This window comes from Nannospalax galili, unplaced genomic scaffold (genome assembly GCF_000622305.1).
Source record: "Nannospalax galili isolate Female #2095 unplaced genomic scaffold, S.galili_v1.0 scaffold236, whole genome shotgun sequence".
Classification (NCBI taxonomy): Eukaryota; Metazoa; Chordata; class Mammalia; order Rodentia; family Spalacidae; genus Nannospalax; species Nannospalax galili.
Window position 1 is genome coordinate 919803 of NW_008338710.1, and position 14282 is coordinate 934084.

Here is a 14282-nt window from a genome sequence, read left to right on the forward strand (position 1 = left end):
TAAATCATAATGATTTATAGATATTCTTCTTGATACTTGAACATGAAAATGTAGACTGAAATATCTGGCATCCATTTCTATCCTGCCTCTCAGTGTTGGAGGGTCTTCGGGTTTGTCTGGTCATGGATGCTGACTGAACATACCCTAAAGTAGGCTTTCTAGAGTGTTCTCATGTACTAATTTGGTTCTCAGTAATATCTGCCTGTTAGTTTCAGCTACATGTGCCGTCCCAGCTTGTACCTCTGCTCCCTGTCTCTACTTGGATATCTTGCAAACATTCAGAGCAGAATCCTTATGTTCATCCTTAAATCTACTTTTTCTCTGCCCTCTCTTTTCCAATTCAGTATATGTATCATCATTCATTACATTTCCCAAGCAAGAACCAGGACATTATCCTAGCTCCACCTATCCAACAGAACAGGCATGAGGTGCACAGGTCATCCTACATTTCCTAGAGGTCACACTAAAAAAATAAATAGGTGGTTGCCAGTGTAGTGGCACATGCCTTTAATCCCAGCACAGGGAGGCAGAGACAGATGGATCTCTATGAGGTCAAGGCCAACCTGGTCTACATAGAGAGTACCAGGTGGGCTGGGGCTATAGGAGAGTCTGTCAGTCAATAAATAAATAAATAAATAAATAAATAAATAAATAAATAAATAAATAAACAGTTGGAGTTAATAATAGCATGCTGTATTTAACCAAAAAAAAAAAAGCATTGCTACATCCCACATAAAAATTGAGGGCTGAGGGACTGAAGATATGGCTCAGTGGGTAAAGGCTGTTACTGCCAAGTCTGACAACTTGAGTTTGGTCCCCAGAAACCACATCATGGAAGGAGAGAACTGACTCCCATAGATTGTCCTCTGACCTCCACATGCACGCCCTGGAATGTGCCCCCCCATGTACAATTAAATAAATTGAAATACTTTACCTCCTTTGTATACTAGTCTTTAAAATCAACACTGTATTTTAGACTCAACAGTGCCGTCTCCGTTCCTTTTGGCCACATTTCAAGTGGATGGAAATAGTATTACAGTTGACCAAACCACACCAGGCAAAAAAGGGAACTGAAGTGATAGCATTATCCTGCAAACACTGTGACCTTTCCATGCTAAATCCCTGGGGAACCCCTTGCACTTTAAGTGAAACAAGAACCACTCTCATCAGTGCCTGGTCTCAAGCCACTTGGTTTCCCCCTATTCTCTATTGTCTTCTCTCTCTCTCTCTCTCTCTCTCTCTCTCTCTCTTTATAATTTGAGTCTATATTCAAGGGAAAGAGAAAAATGGGTATCCATTTGTGCCCATTTATCCAGTATTAATATGATGACCCTTGGGAGCAAGAATGCAACACATTTTGGATTTAAATTTTGCCTCCATCTCTTTGGAATTTGGTGGTTAGATTTGAAACTTATCCTCCCTTCTGATGCCTCTACAGTGACATGGCTGCCCTTCACTGAGTGCTTTTCATGTTACACAACTTTCCTGAGTCTCTTTTTCCTCAGTTGGAGAAGGGATGCAATGACTACCTTGTGTGTGGTGGTGGAGCCAGAGGAGAGCCCACCCAGAATGGGGGGGTTTGCTGCCACTCCTGGAACTCTCTCTTTACAAAGGCCTGGTTCTTTTTCTTGTAACATAAATGGCTCTTTTTCCAGATGTAAAATTAATGTTAAGTAGGATACATATATAGAGTTCAGAACCTAGACTGTACTTCCACTCTTTAAATGTGAGAGTTCCATCTAGTGGCCAACTCACAAGACACACCCTATGGGTTAGAGCAGTGTTTTTCAGTCTGTGGGTTCTGAAATTAAATGTGTGTGCCTGGGTGTGTCTGTGTATGTGTGCATGTATGTGCACATGTGTGTGTGTCTGTGTCTGTTTATGTTTCATATGTTTCTGTGTCTATGTGTAAATGAGCATGTGTGTTTCTGTGTGTTTGTGTCTGTGTGCATATGTGTGTATCTCTGTGTATGAGCTTGTATGTCTTTATGCATGTGTGTGTGCATATGTGTCTGCGTGTCTGCATGACTGTGTGTCTCTCTGGGGGAATAGGAATATCTAAAAGCATGTAGGCCATTTCATAAAATTTTAGTTTTAGTCCATAAAATGGTTTTTATTGAAATATTAAACTAAATTGATGTGTATATACTTTGGGCACAGTATAAAATGTTTTGCTGTGAGTGGGTCATCTTTAAAGCATTCTCAATGTCACTTTTCTAAGAATCTTGGTTTGCAGTAAGTCATTGTGGGCACTGGGCTTCATCTGGGCCATCATCAGAATTTCCTGAGCCATTTGGACCCACCTCCAGAGGTTCTGGCTTATCCGAACTGGCTTCACTGAACATCATGGCTTTAAAACCTACCCAGATGATTATCTGTGCCACTGTGTCTTAAACCCATCAGCGCTTAAAACCAGAAAGGACCTACAGATGATGGCCAAGTTTCTCAGTTTGTATATGAGAAAACTAAAATGTGCAGAGTTCAAATAACTTACTAAAAATCACACTGGTAGTCAGTAGGAAATCTTCATAATGGACTTTAGTGTTTCAAAACATTTTCTTAGAATTTAGGTCCCATAATTATATCATCTCGTTAGTTGGAAAGCTTTCTAAAAAGGAAGGGAAGGAAAAAATAGACACTATATAATGACTGTTTAATCTTTGGCTCAGTTATAAATTGTTATTTTGTGTTTCAATAAAATAATTTGTGGAACTTAATCTGATAAATTTTCATTATCAGAGATAATTAAAACCAGATTCTGAATCAATGTTACTGATTCTTTTTTGTTTGTTTCCCCCAACGTATAGTTTGAGCTAGTCACTGTTACATCAGCAAATACAATAAGATCATTTAACTCCTGTTGCTAATAATGAGGAAAGCAAAAAAATAAAAAAAAAAACTCCATAGCCTAAAAAGTACAATGATGCATTCTGGCACAGTGTTCATCCTGAAGAATTCTGCTGTCTTGGGGGAGACAGGATGGAAAGGACAAGAATGGAGCAGCCAGAACATGAGGGCTACCCACTCAGGCACAGCTGTGCTTTCAGACGTTTCACTTACCTACAGTCAACCTCAGGTGGACACTGTTAATATTTGTCTTAGTCCTTTTGAGAAAGAGGCCACATTTACATAACTTTGATTACAGGATATTGTTATAATTATTCTATCTGGTTGTTATTCTTTTACGGTGCCTAATTTCTAAATTAAACTTTATCATAGGCATGTAGGCATGTCTAGAGGTTAGTTCTGCCCTTGGCTTCAGGCAACCCCTGTGATAAAATACCCTGACAAGAGCAACTTAAAGGAGGAAGGGTTTATTTTAGCTCAAATTCCAGGTTCAGGGAAGTCAGGGCCATAGGAACGTGAAGCAGCTGGTCACATCCACAGTCACAAGGCACCTGTGGCAGTCCCTCCACCACCACCACGGGTTATGACAATTCAGAATGTCTTCTAGAGGACAGAGTTCCCATTTCCCCCTTTGAAATCCATGAATAGAGAGGATATAAGAACGTCCTGGAAGGTCTGGAGAGATGGTTCGGCAGTTAAGAGCACTTGTTGCTCTTGCAGAGGATCTGGGTTCAGTTCCTACCATTCACATAGAAGATAACAACTGTCCGTAACTCCAATTCCAGGAGATCTGACACCCTTTTCTGGCCCCTGTAGGCATTGCATGCATGAGTGCACTTATGTGTAGGTGAAACAGCCATATACAAAAAACAAATAAGTCAAAAAAAGATTTTTTAAAGAATGTCCTGGACTTTCATAACAGCTCATTAAGCTAAGAGGAGATGATTAGAAGTGGGCAGGGAGTATGCATGCTGTGCCTCCCTGATCCAGGATGTCTCAGCTTTGACAGATTGGGTTTAGCTTTCTCGCTAATTGTTCCAACAGAGCTCTGCGCTCAGTAGGACACTCAATAAGTGCTTCAGCACTTGGCATTTAACTCACCTTGGCATTGTCTCTACCTGGCCACAGTCTGACCCTTCTAGTATTCTATATGAGCTGCTCTCTCCAAGGATTTCCAAGTACCAAGCCAGTCTTTCTTTGACCCTGGGATGGCTGTAAACCTGTGGACTCACCCAAATCCTCTTGACCCCAAGACCCCAATCTCACTCTGTCATAAAATCATTTCCAGCCATCCTCTCAGATGACTAGCGAGGAGCAAGCAGGTTCCCCTTTCTGAAAGCACTGGCTCTGATGGGGGGCGGGGGCAGGAAGTAAGGAGAAGCAGGCAGCCAGCAAGGCCTGACTGAGAATGTTGGCCTTATTTCTTAGAAAACAAAAGGTCCACTTTAGTCTAGTAGAAAACATCCGGGGGAAAAATAACACTGACCTTGATAACAATCAAATAAAAGATGGGATTCGGAGAAAACTCTCTTTGCTACTTTATGAATAATCACTGTTGCATTGGGCTTTTTGTCACATCATTTATCTGTCAGAAATTGGCAAAAGAAATTGTTGGCCCACAAAGCAAAATTTTAGAAGCAGTTCTCTAGGAATTTCAGTCATTTTTATTTTTTAAATCAAAGCCTTTCATTATTTCCTGGGCTCTGTATTAGCATAAGTAAAAATATCTGAAATTCTGTTTAGCAATAGAGAAAAATATTCAGTAGAAGCATAACTTGAAAATTCCCAAAGATGACAGACCAGGCATATATACTAAAGTGCAAAGTGGATGTGAATACTGCCGTGGACACAAGATGGATCCTGGCTGGCCTCAAACTCACAGAGATCCTGCTGCTTCTGCCTCTCGCTGGAACTAGGGTCATGTACCACCACACCCAGCTTTTAGTCTTTCTTCCAAAGTTCTCTAAAACACTAAATTCTATGAGACCACTGACACTCCACTAGTTTGGGGCTCCTATCTTTCTAACTTCCCTCTGTCTACACTCTTCACAGCTCTTAACATAACCAGGACTTTGTCAACCCCTCCTCCTGAGGTTTTCCTCTTAGCCAACATCAGCTCTCCCCCTCAATCCACCACCACCACCCCACCAGAATTTACATCCCCTTAAAGCTCCAAGCCAGTCTAGGCTAGTTGAAGTAGTATGATTCATTTGTTCCCTTAGGCAGAGAATACTAGCAAAATTTTGAAAGCTAATTCATTACTTTGGGAAAGAATTGTGAAAAGAATAGTTCTTCAAACACGAGTGTCATTCTTTTCAGACATCCTCTAAGAAAGGATAAAACATAAAATAGGGAAGAGATGCCTGCACCGTGAATGTGGAAGGAAGCCTTCGCAGTTCTGATTTGCCTAAAATTGTCAGCCCCTCCACAGCACTCTAAACTAAGCACTTAAGTGGATGTATAATCGTTCCTCATTGTAGCTGGGTTAGTATCTGCTGTCATTCTGAGACCCTCTCCTATTGGTATTTTCCTTATCCATTCCTCTCCTTTATTTTCATATGATTAAACAAGACTCAATAGGATGAGACCAAGGCATTGTAAAGGAAATAATGAAATTACTTAATATCCAGCAGGCAAGTGAAATTATTTAATACCTAGCAGGCTCAGCACAGACACTAGACACAAATAATAGTTATTGATGCACAGAAGCTGAAAAATCAACTCTATGGCAGAATAGACATTTAACTACTTATTGAGAATATTCACAAATTAGGATACTATAATGAGAAAGGTAGATTCTCCATTAACTTATAGAGGGGCTGTGTGCCAGTCAGAGCACTAGTATTATATGTTCTGAAATCATCACTAATTCATTTTCTTCTTCACTTACTGAGAGCTAATCTAGCCCTAGGAACAATCACAATAGAGACTCAAGTAGAGATCTGGGAATGTTATGTCTTCCCTGATTGGCTCATTTCCGCAGAACGTTAGACAAGACCACCCATGTTCCTCTACTTTATTCATGCTGAGATCTCACTGTCCTTCTAGACTTTGAAGGACAGAACTAGAGTGATTTGACAATCAGGGCAGTGGAGGCACATATATAATTCAGACAGAGCTCCATTTTTACAATCCTCTGACAGCATAGTGGAGAAGCTGAACTCAACACAAAAAGAATTGGGGCGAGGGGTGTTTGTATCATAGCCTATAAACATACTTCATTGGGTCCCTTCTCCACTTTGGCATCTCTCTCAGACAGACCCTGTCATGATCCATTTCTAAGTATCAGAAAGTCCAAGCCTACAGGACTGGGGAGATGACTCGGTGGTTAAAAGTACTGGCTGATCTCTCAAAGGACCAGGATTTGGTTCCCAACACCCATATGATGACTAACAATCATCAGTAACTCCAATTTCAGGGGATCACACACCATCTGATGGCTTCTGTGGGCATTGCAGGCACGTGGTAAGCTTACATACATGCAGACAAAATACTCATACACATAAAATAGAAATAAATTCAAAAAATACATTCTTTTAAAGAAAGTCCAGGCCTATCTAAATCAAAGTATCACTCCCACATCCAATTCCAAGAGTCTTTCCTGGGTTCAGGCTCTCGGAGCTGCCACAGTGAAGTGGGACCCAGTCAAGTTTTACTCCATACCTTCTTACCTTGCTCTCTCTTTTACCCCATTCCTAGCCATCTGACCAAACTGCTGCTTCAAGTCCTTCTGGCCAATCAGAGAGAGAAGGAAATGGAGGAAATGGAGGAAAAACTTAAAAACTTAGCCAACCTGCCTGTCATTTTGTATGCCATCACATCTGGTGGCAAGTAACGGCACTTCCCTGGAGCTCTTTGTAAGGAGGCTCTTAGCAGAAGGCTCCATTTTGACACAGAGATAGAAACTATTGTCCTATTGGGGCTTCCACCCCAACTGCACTCCTAAACCCACAATTCAACTCATTTCCATTTACTAGTACGATCTCTCCTCAGGCAGGTCTTAGATGAAGTCCCATTGAGATGGCTGGAAGTGGAGGACAGGACAGGACAGGAGCTGTGTAGCTCAGTGATGGATGGAGCACTTGCCTAGCATGTGTGCAGCCCTAGGATCAAGCTCCAGGCCTCAGTACACTTTCTCTGGCACTTCAGGCCTTTTCTCTCTTTCTCTAAAGCTCCACCCCCCATCTTCTTATGGTTACTCTGCCACCATGTGGCTCACCTCTCTGTCAGCTTAACTCAAATGCCATGCCTTTTTCTTTCTTTCTATCCCCCTCCTCCCAGCAGCTGCCAGGATTTACAGTTTGCCTGCCCTGAGGTTTTTCTTTTAAACTCTCATAAAAGAAAAGATGGGTGGAGATGGGCTATTTGTCACAGCAGTGTGTCTGGATACATAAGTCCATGGGAAGCTCACACTTCCTGTCCCTCACCACTGTCCCTGAGTGTACCCTGTTCACCTGGCCTTTACAGCCAGATATCCCTAGGCCATTGCCTTCACAGTTCTCTGGGACTGAAGTAGGAACCAGTCTCCAGATTCACACACCTTCTAGAGCTCCTAGGAACGTGTCCTGGATTGTCAAGAAATCTCTTTCATCCCTAACTTTTACTCGAAAGGATTCTATGAGTTTCTTTAGCTCAGCAGGTAGTAAAGTGTCTCCATCTCCATGGACAGAAGTCTTTCCTTTGATGAGGTAGAAGTGGGCAAAGAGCCACTTAGCTGAGGAAAGAGCAGAGGGACTCCTCCAGTCCCCCCACCAAGGAATTTCTTTAAAATGTCCCATCCCCTGTAAAACCAGATGCATGTTGGGGGATGGAGATGATGGTGTTAAGAACAGGGTAGGCAGGTTTTTTTCAGCGCAGCATATGTGTCCTTCAGTTTCTCTTCACCTTGTTGCAAAAGCCTATTTCCCTTCCTTTGGGTTTCAGCCAGAATTCTGAGCTATCCCAAAGAGCCTTAGTGCTGTTTAGTTGTATGTATCACATTGGCTAGGACAGAGCATGCTCAAGACCTTAATTCAATACCCGCCCCCCCCCAAAAGGATTAGGATAGAGTACCCAAATAGTTGGTCAAACAATAGTCTAGATATCACCGTGAAAGGGTTTTTGTTTTCTTGGATACAGTTAACATTCAAGTACCTTCCAAGAGTGAGCCTCACACATCAGCTGAGGGTCTTAAAAGACAAGAAGACTGAGATCCCCAAGGAAAAGTGTGCCTGAAGATGCCTTCTGACTAGCACTGCACCATCGCCTCTTCCCCCAGATCTCTAGCCTGCCAGCTCACCCTGAAGGTTTTGACTTTGTCATCCTCTAAAGCCCACAATCACATTAACCAATTTTTTTTTATCTTTTTGAGACAGGGTCTCCTTGTAGCCCCAGCTGTCCTGGAACTCACTATATAGACCAGGCTGGCCTCAAACTCACAAAGATCCGCCTGCCTCTGCCTCCCAAGTGCTAGGATTAAGGGTGTGTACCACCACGCCCAGCACATTAACCAATTTTCAAAGAAGTTTTTAGACTATATGAATGTATATATCCTATTTGTTTCTCTGGAAAATCTTGGCTAACACAGCATTTCAGATCAACGCTACCAAGGACTCATGCCTAACTTGTTTTGCTCAGTATAGGCATATTTACCCAGAGCAGTCAACAGATTCCATCCATCATAAACAATATACTTTTATCAGCACCTGGAGCAGTTCTCCAACTCAGGACTTGATGAATAAATCAAGACTGCTGCAGGGTGACAACACATAGGATAAAATGAGAAGAATTTTATATAGCCACATACACTTTCCATCTGATTGTGATAGAAGTCTCCAAACTGCCCTCCCCAAATCAGAAAGTAAGTCTATCACGCTTAGCTCCAGACTGCCTCTGCTGTCAACCAGACTTACTGTGTAAATGGCCCATGCTGGGGGGAGTGGGGTGATTTCAGGGCCCTTATTACCAATTCTCCGACATTCTCAAGGTCTCTACACACTGTCTGAAGCTCACTGCAATTATTTTCATTAACTGTTGTTCAAAGAAATTTCGATTTTCCAGCACCCTTTGCCAAATACTTGTCCCTAGCAACTGGTTACCCTTGGGAACAGTCACTCCCCCCACCTTCACCCCCTCCCCATCCTGCATCTTTCTGTTGCTCTCTTGTCCACTGCCTCAGGGTTGCACATCAGTCACACTATGGCCATAGAGTGTCTCATCACGAACATTCATTTGGTAGAAGCCTATCTTGCCAATTAATTCCAAATTGAAAACAGATCTCCTTGGCCCAGAAGCAAGGGACTGTGATTAGAGTGCACTGTTTAACGCCATAATTGAGCAAGTTGCACAATACCATCACCATTGTTACTAATTAAAACAGTTCACGTTTACTAAATGCTTGCTAGAAGCCAAGCGTTATTCAGAGCACCCCATTCAGAGTACTAAGTAAGTCTCAGAAGCCTTGAAATACTAGGGTGGCCCTAAAGCCATTGCTGCTGAGACCTGGGGCCTGGAGACACTGTGACTCAGCCAGGGCCACCTAGCCTCTGCGGCAGGGTAGGTTTTGGATCCCCGCAGTCTGGTTTCAAACCATATTCCTTACAATGTCACTTCACCTTCTGAGGCTCTGCTTTATCTTTATAAACTGGCTCTTGTAGAGTTTGTAGATATTTTTAACTAAAAAGGGTTATGTACTTTTTTGAATGTTATGAACCATATTGCTACTAAAAAGGACATTATTGGAAGTTATATTAAAAGAAGCACTTTGTGAGGCTGGGCTTTTGGGGTTTTGATACAAAAATAGACAAAAGCTTACTAGTCAAACGGTGCTGAAGCCAAACCACTGTCTCAAAAATGCATTCGACAAAGGCTCTCAGACTTGAACAGAAAGCTAAATTCAGTTTCCCGGCTGGCAGAACAAAGAAAAGATAGTAAATTTACTATATTTTATCACATGCTAAAAAGAAAAGTTCACAGAGAAAGTTACACTGAACTGTGAAAGGAACTTTTTTAAAGATGGTTTGTGTCTCAGTTGCACCTTCAGAAGCCCATGCTTGAAGCTCAATCAGAAGGCTTTGTCTCTGTAAGTTTCCCACCCAACCCACTCAAGATGCAAATAAGGAACTGGTCACACAAGCAGTGCCAGTCACATTTTCATTTCATGGGTGGCTCAGACTGTGGAACCAGCTGATTAAGCACCCCTGGCCATCTTGGTCCCAGGAACATAGGAGGAAAAGACCTAGGTTCAGTCAGCATGCACTCCTTAATGCCAGATTTTTTTACATACAATTTCAAATGTCTTGATCAACATAAATATAATTTTATTAACTAAATGTATTTTAGACAATTTCTTGCATGTGCACAATGCATACTGACCATCCTTACCCCTTACCTCCCTGGCACTCCTATTAATGCCCCGCTCCTCCCCACAAATACCTTTCACATTTACACCTATTGGTTTTGTTTGAGATCGACCAGGGCTGACTGTATGTCCATAGGTTTGGAGCTATCTGCTGGAACTTGGTGGGTTCAGCAGTGTACACACAATGAAAAACACTGGCTCTCCCTCTCCCAGAGTCCATCAATAGCCAATAGTTACAAAGTAAAGAATAGGACCCTGCAAGCCTCTCCCCATTCCTTGACTTATTGTTGATAGGGCTGGTGTGTGTGGCCCCAGTGCAGGTAACTACAGTTGTGAGAAACTTTTTTCAAAGGCATCTATTAACTACATTTTTTCAAATAAAAAAATTATTGAGAATTTCATGCATGCATATAAAGTGTTTTGATCAAATCCACACCCACTCCCTCCCCTCCAATTCCTCCCATACCTCCCCATCACTTTTTTCTGACAACTTCATATACTCTTTCTTTCTTTCTTTAATGGGACTTTTGCTGCCCTAACATTCCCCCCTCTGGCTACTCTCACATTACCCCTTCTGTAGAGGTAACCCTAAAATCTTTTAGGGATTAGATAAAAGCTCCCAGATACTCTAGACATTTTTGACCTTTGGAACAGAGTGTGTTGCTAAGTGGCCCAAAGACATTTTGACTTTTAGCCCAGAAACTGGCTACTTTTCTTTGGGGTGTTTTTACCCTAACTGTCTAGGCCATTCCTACCTCCTATTCTTATCACGCCATCCTCTGAAGAGGTTACCCAAATTGCCAATAGGGAATAGGGATGCAGACTGCTCTGGCTTCTTCCATGCTGAACAGGGATGCAGGGTGAGACAACTGGAGTACACCTTCAGTGGGTCTATCTAAAAGACTCCCAAATTGCATAACTCGGCGTTTTGGCCAAGATTAAGTGTAGTATGTGTTCTTATCAGTTTAATTAACTACAAATTTTAAAGTTAGAAATACTTTTTATTTGTTTGTTGTCTTTAGAGACAGGGTCTCACTATGTAGCTCCAGCTGACCTGGAACCCGCTATGTAGACCGTCCTAGATTGGCTTGGATCTTACAGCGATCTACCTGTCTCTCCCTCCTGAGGGCCAGGATTAAAGACCTGAGCTACCACATCCAGCTTGAGTTAGGTGTACTTTTAGAAAATAAAAATGATAAAGATCCCTCATTTGAAAAATCCTTCACTTAACTTCACTGCCAAGTATTTCTCTTGTCCCTAACCTTAAGTGGGTCTCTTTGCCAGTTCTTGTCCCTAACCTTAAGTGGATCTCCTTGCCAGTTAAGAGCTCTTCCTCTAGTTCTGCCTGTTCTTGATAGGAAGAGAGTTCTTAATCTGGAGTGGTAGCATGCTTCGTGTGCTTTCTTTCTCTAGCCTTTTCTCACCAGCTGGCAGTGGATTCATCCACCATAAACATCTGTTTGTTCATACCTGGAGTAGTTCTTTAACTCAAAAGTTGATGAATAAATCCAAAGTCCTGCTGAAGGGAGACAGCACACAGGATAGAACGAGAATCATGCACAGCCATACACACCATTCCTCCGGTGGTGATATGAGACTCCAGATTCCCTCTAGTGTCACCAAGACTCACTGGGAGTGAATTAGTTCCCTTAGTCTATCACTACAGTCTGAACTACATACTCTCACTTAGGAGCATAAGTTTACTTGCATAGAAGTGGAAAGACCGGGATCCACCCTAGAGTTACAGAATCAAAGTCTCTGAGCTGGGATCCTAGAGACCAGGGTTGGGACCAATCCTGCCAGAGATCCTGATGCAGGTGTAGGTTTGAGCATCACTGCCTTGGATTTGACTTTCTCCAGCTTCAGGACACTTCTCTGTCCTTTGTGACTTCAAAATCACCAGGTAGCAGGTAACTGAAACTAGACAAGATGGTAGATACTATATCCTATATCCTCAACCACCTCAAAGCATGAAGCTTCAACAGCCTTGGAAATTGAATTTAAACAGATACACGTGGGTAAATTGCTTCTCATGAAATCCTTTACCATTTTGCTTTCCCATCTACTCTAATATTATCGGTGTTCTTCTCTAAATGTGTTGCTATCTGTCCTGTATGTCTTAAGTGATAAAGAAACCCAAAGCTAATAGCTCAATTTCCCCAGCAGGGGGAAAATGAAGAGAAATTGCCTTCCTGCATTGTGCTTTCGGTCATCAGGCTCATCGAACACAGATTTTTCCATTTGCCTGTGGCTGTTAACCAAACTACAGTAGTCAGGAATTGCCCATCCATAGTCAGAAAATTGGAGCGATGGTATTTATTTCCTTCCTGAAATGAAAAGGAGTTCTCTCAGTCACCATCATTTACTTGGAGGGACCATTTTTTTTTCAACAGAAATATTCCTGACTCTCACCAAGATTTAGAAAGCCAGCTAGGAATGCTCAAACACTCTAGCTTTGCGACTGGTCTCCTTGTGTGCTTTTGATAAATGGGCATTTCACATTTCACAGAAGCCCTGATGGACTGTTTCACTTTTTTTGTGACTATTAACACATTATAAACACAGTGGAAATGTACACATGTTTTAATCTCGCTCACTTTTCATATCTTCAGGTGAGGATTAGAAAAGCAGATCACCTTTCCCAAAAGAACGAGAGCTTTAACTTTTTGTTGTTACATTTCCTACAGTTATGCTCAAAAGTGGAACCAAATGAGCCTTCTGTGGCAGGAGCCTGAAGGAGTCAGTGACCTGTGCTGTTAGTTTATGTTGGATAGCTGTTTTGTTCAAACCACTCATGACTTGCCAAGCAGAGCATGTGAGGATAAAGCTCATTTTTAAAAATATATAGATAATGGGATTGGAGAGATGGCTCAGTGGTTAAGAGTACTGACTGGTTGCTCTTACAGAGGACCAGGGTTTCATTCTCAGCACCCACATGGTAGCTAGCAACCATCTATAACTCCAGTTCCAGAGGATCCAACACTCTCTTCTGGCCTCTGGGCACTGCATGCATGTGCATACATACATACATACATACATACATGTAGGTGAAACATCTACACATAAAATTAAAAAAAAAAAAACTTTAATATGAAAAGTAGAGACAGAGCTAGATACAGATAATGTTCCAGGACACATTTCAGTAAATAAAAGCCAAGTCTCCTGAAACAGTCCAGGATATCCATTTGGGGAACCCAATTCCTAAATCCTTCAGCCTCTGCCCTTGTCAGTGTCTTAGTTCATTTTGTGTGTTAAAAGAGTACTTGATGCTGGGTGATATATAAGTGAAGAGTTTTCTTTGACTCACAATATGGTGGCTGAGAAGTCCAAACAGTCAAACAGTGTATAGTGAGGGCTCCCTGGCTACATAACAGCATGGCAGAGAAGCAGAAGTACCCATGTGTAAAGAGGCCAAACCCAGAGCAGACTTGCTTCTAACCGCCTGCTCTCACGGTTTCTTATCCAGCTCCACAAGACCTAGTATACACCCTACAGAGTAGGCTAAACTGAGCCTTCCTTGGCAGGAGCCCAAAGAAATCAGTAACCTGTGCTCTCATCGGTTGATGCTGTGTAGTCATCAAAAGATAGGCATTATACCTTTCAGGAGCAGTTGTGCACAACATGACCCAAACCGCCTCCTAAAGGCTCCACCATCCCTCAGTGCTGTTATATCTGGACCATCCTTCAGCATGAGCTTAGTGAGGATAAACCATATTCAAACCCTGAGAGCCTCCTTCCCTCTTCATTGAGGAACAGAGGACATGGCTGTGATCTCTGTGTGCTTACTCATCGTCACCCCAGATCTCTTTACCACCATTCAGCCCAGTTTGCTGAGAGACTCCAGAAAAAAATAAAAGTCACTCTGCAAAGATACCACTGCAACCTCAGCAGCCCCGACCTCCTCTGCCACTCTGTCTGTGCTTCCTCCCTGCTCTGTCCTGTAATGTCACCACACAGTCTGCAAACCTCATCATCTCACAGCCGTCACTCTTACCCAGTCCTTTATTTGGGGGAGCCCCCCTCATCTCTCCTTTGGACATTCACTAATCCCTCCAACCACAGTTTCTTTCTTCCCAGAATTTTACACCAGAATTAT

General features: G+C 42.3%; 1 protein-coding gene and 1 non-coding gene across 2 annotated transcripts in view; both read left to right on the forward strand.

The window, feature by feature from the left end:
• Nwd2 (NACHT and WD repeat domain containing 2) overlaps nucleotides 1-14282 on the forward strand; it is a 175224-nt gene that overhangs the window by 119899 nt on the left and 41043 nt on the right. The window lies entirely within an intron of this gene.
• LOC115070403 lies at nucleotides 11102-11295 on the forward strand. Its single transcript, XR_003849567.1, has one exon. It is a non-coding gene; the product is annotated as a U2 spliceosomal RNA (small nuclear RNA).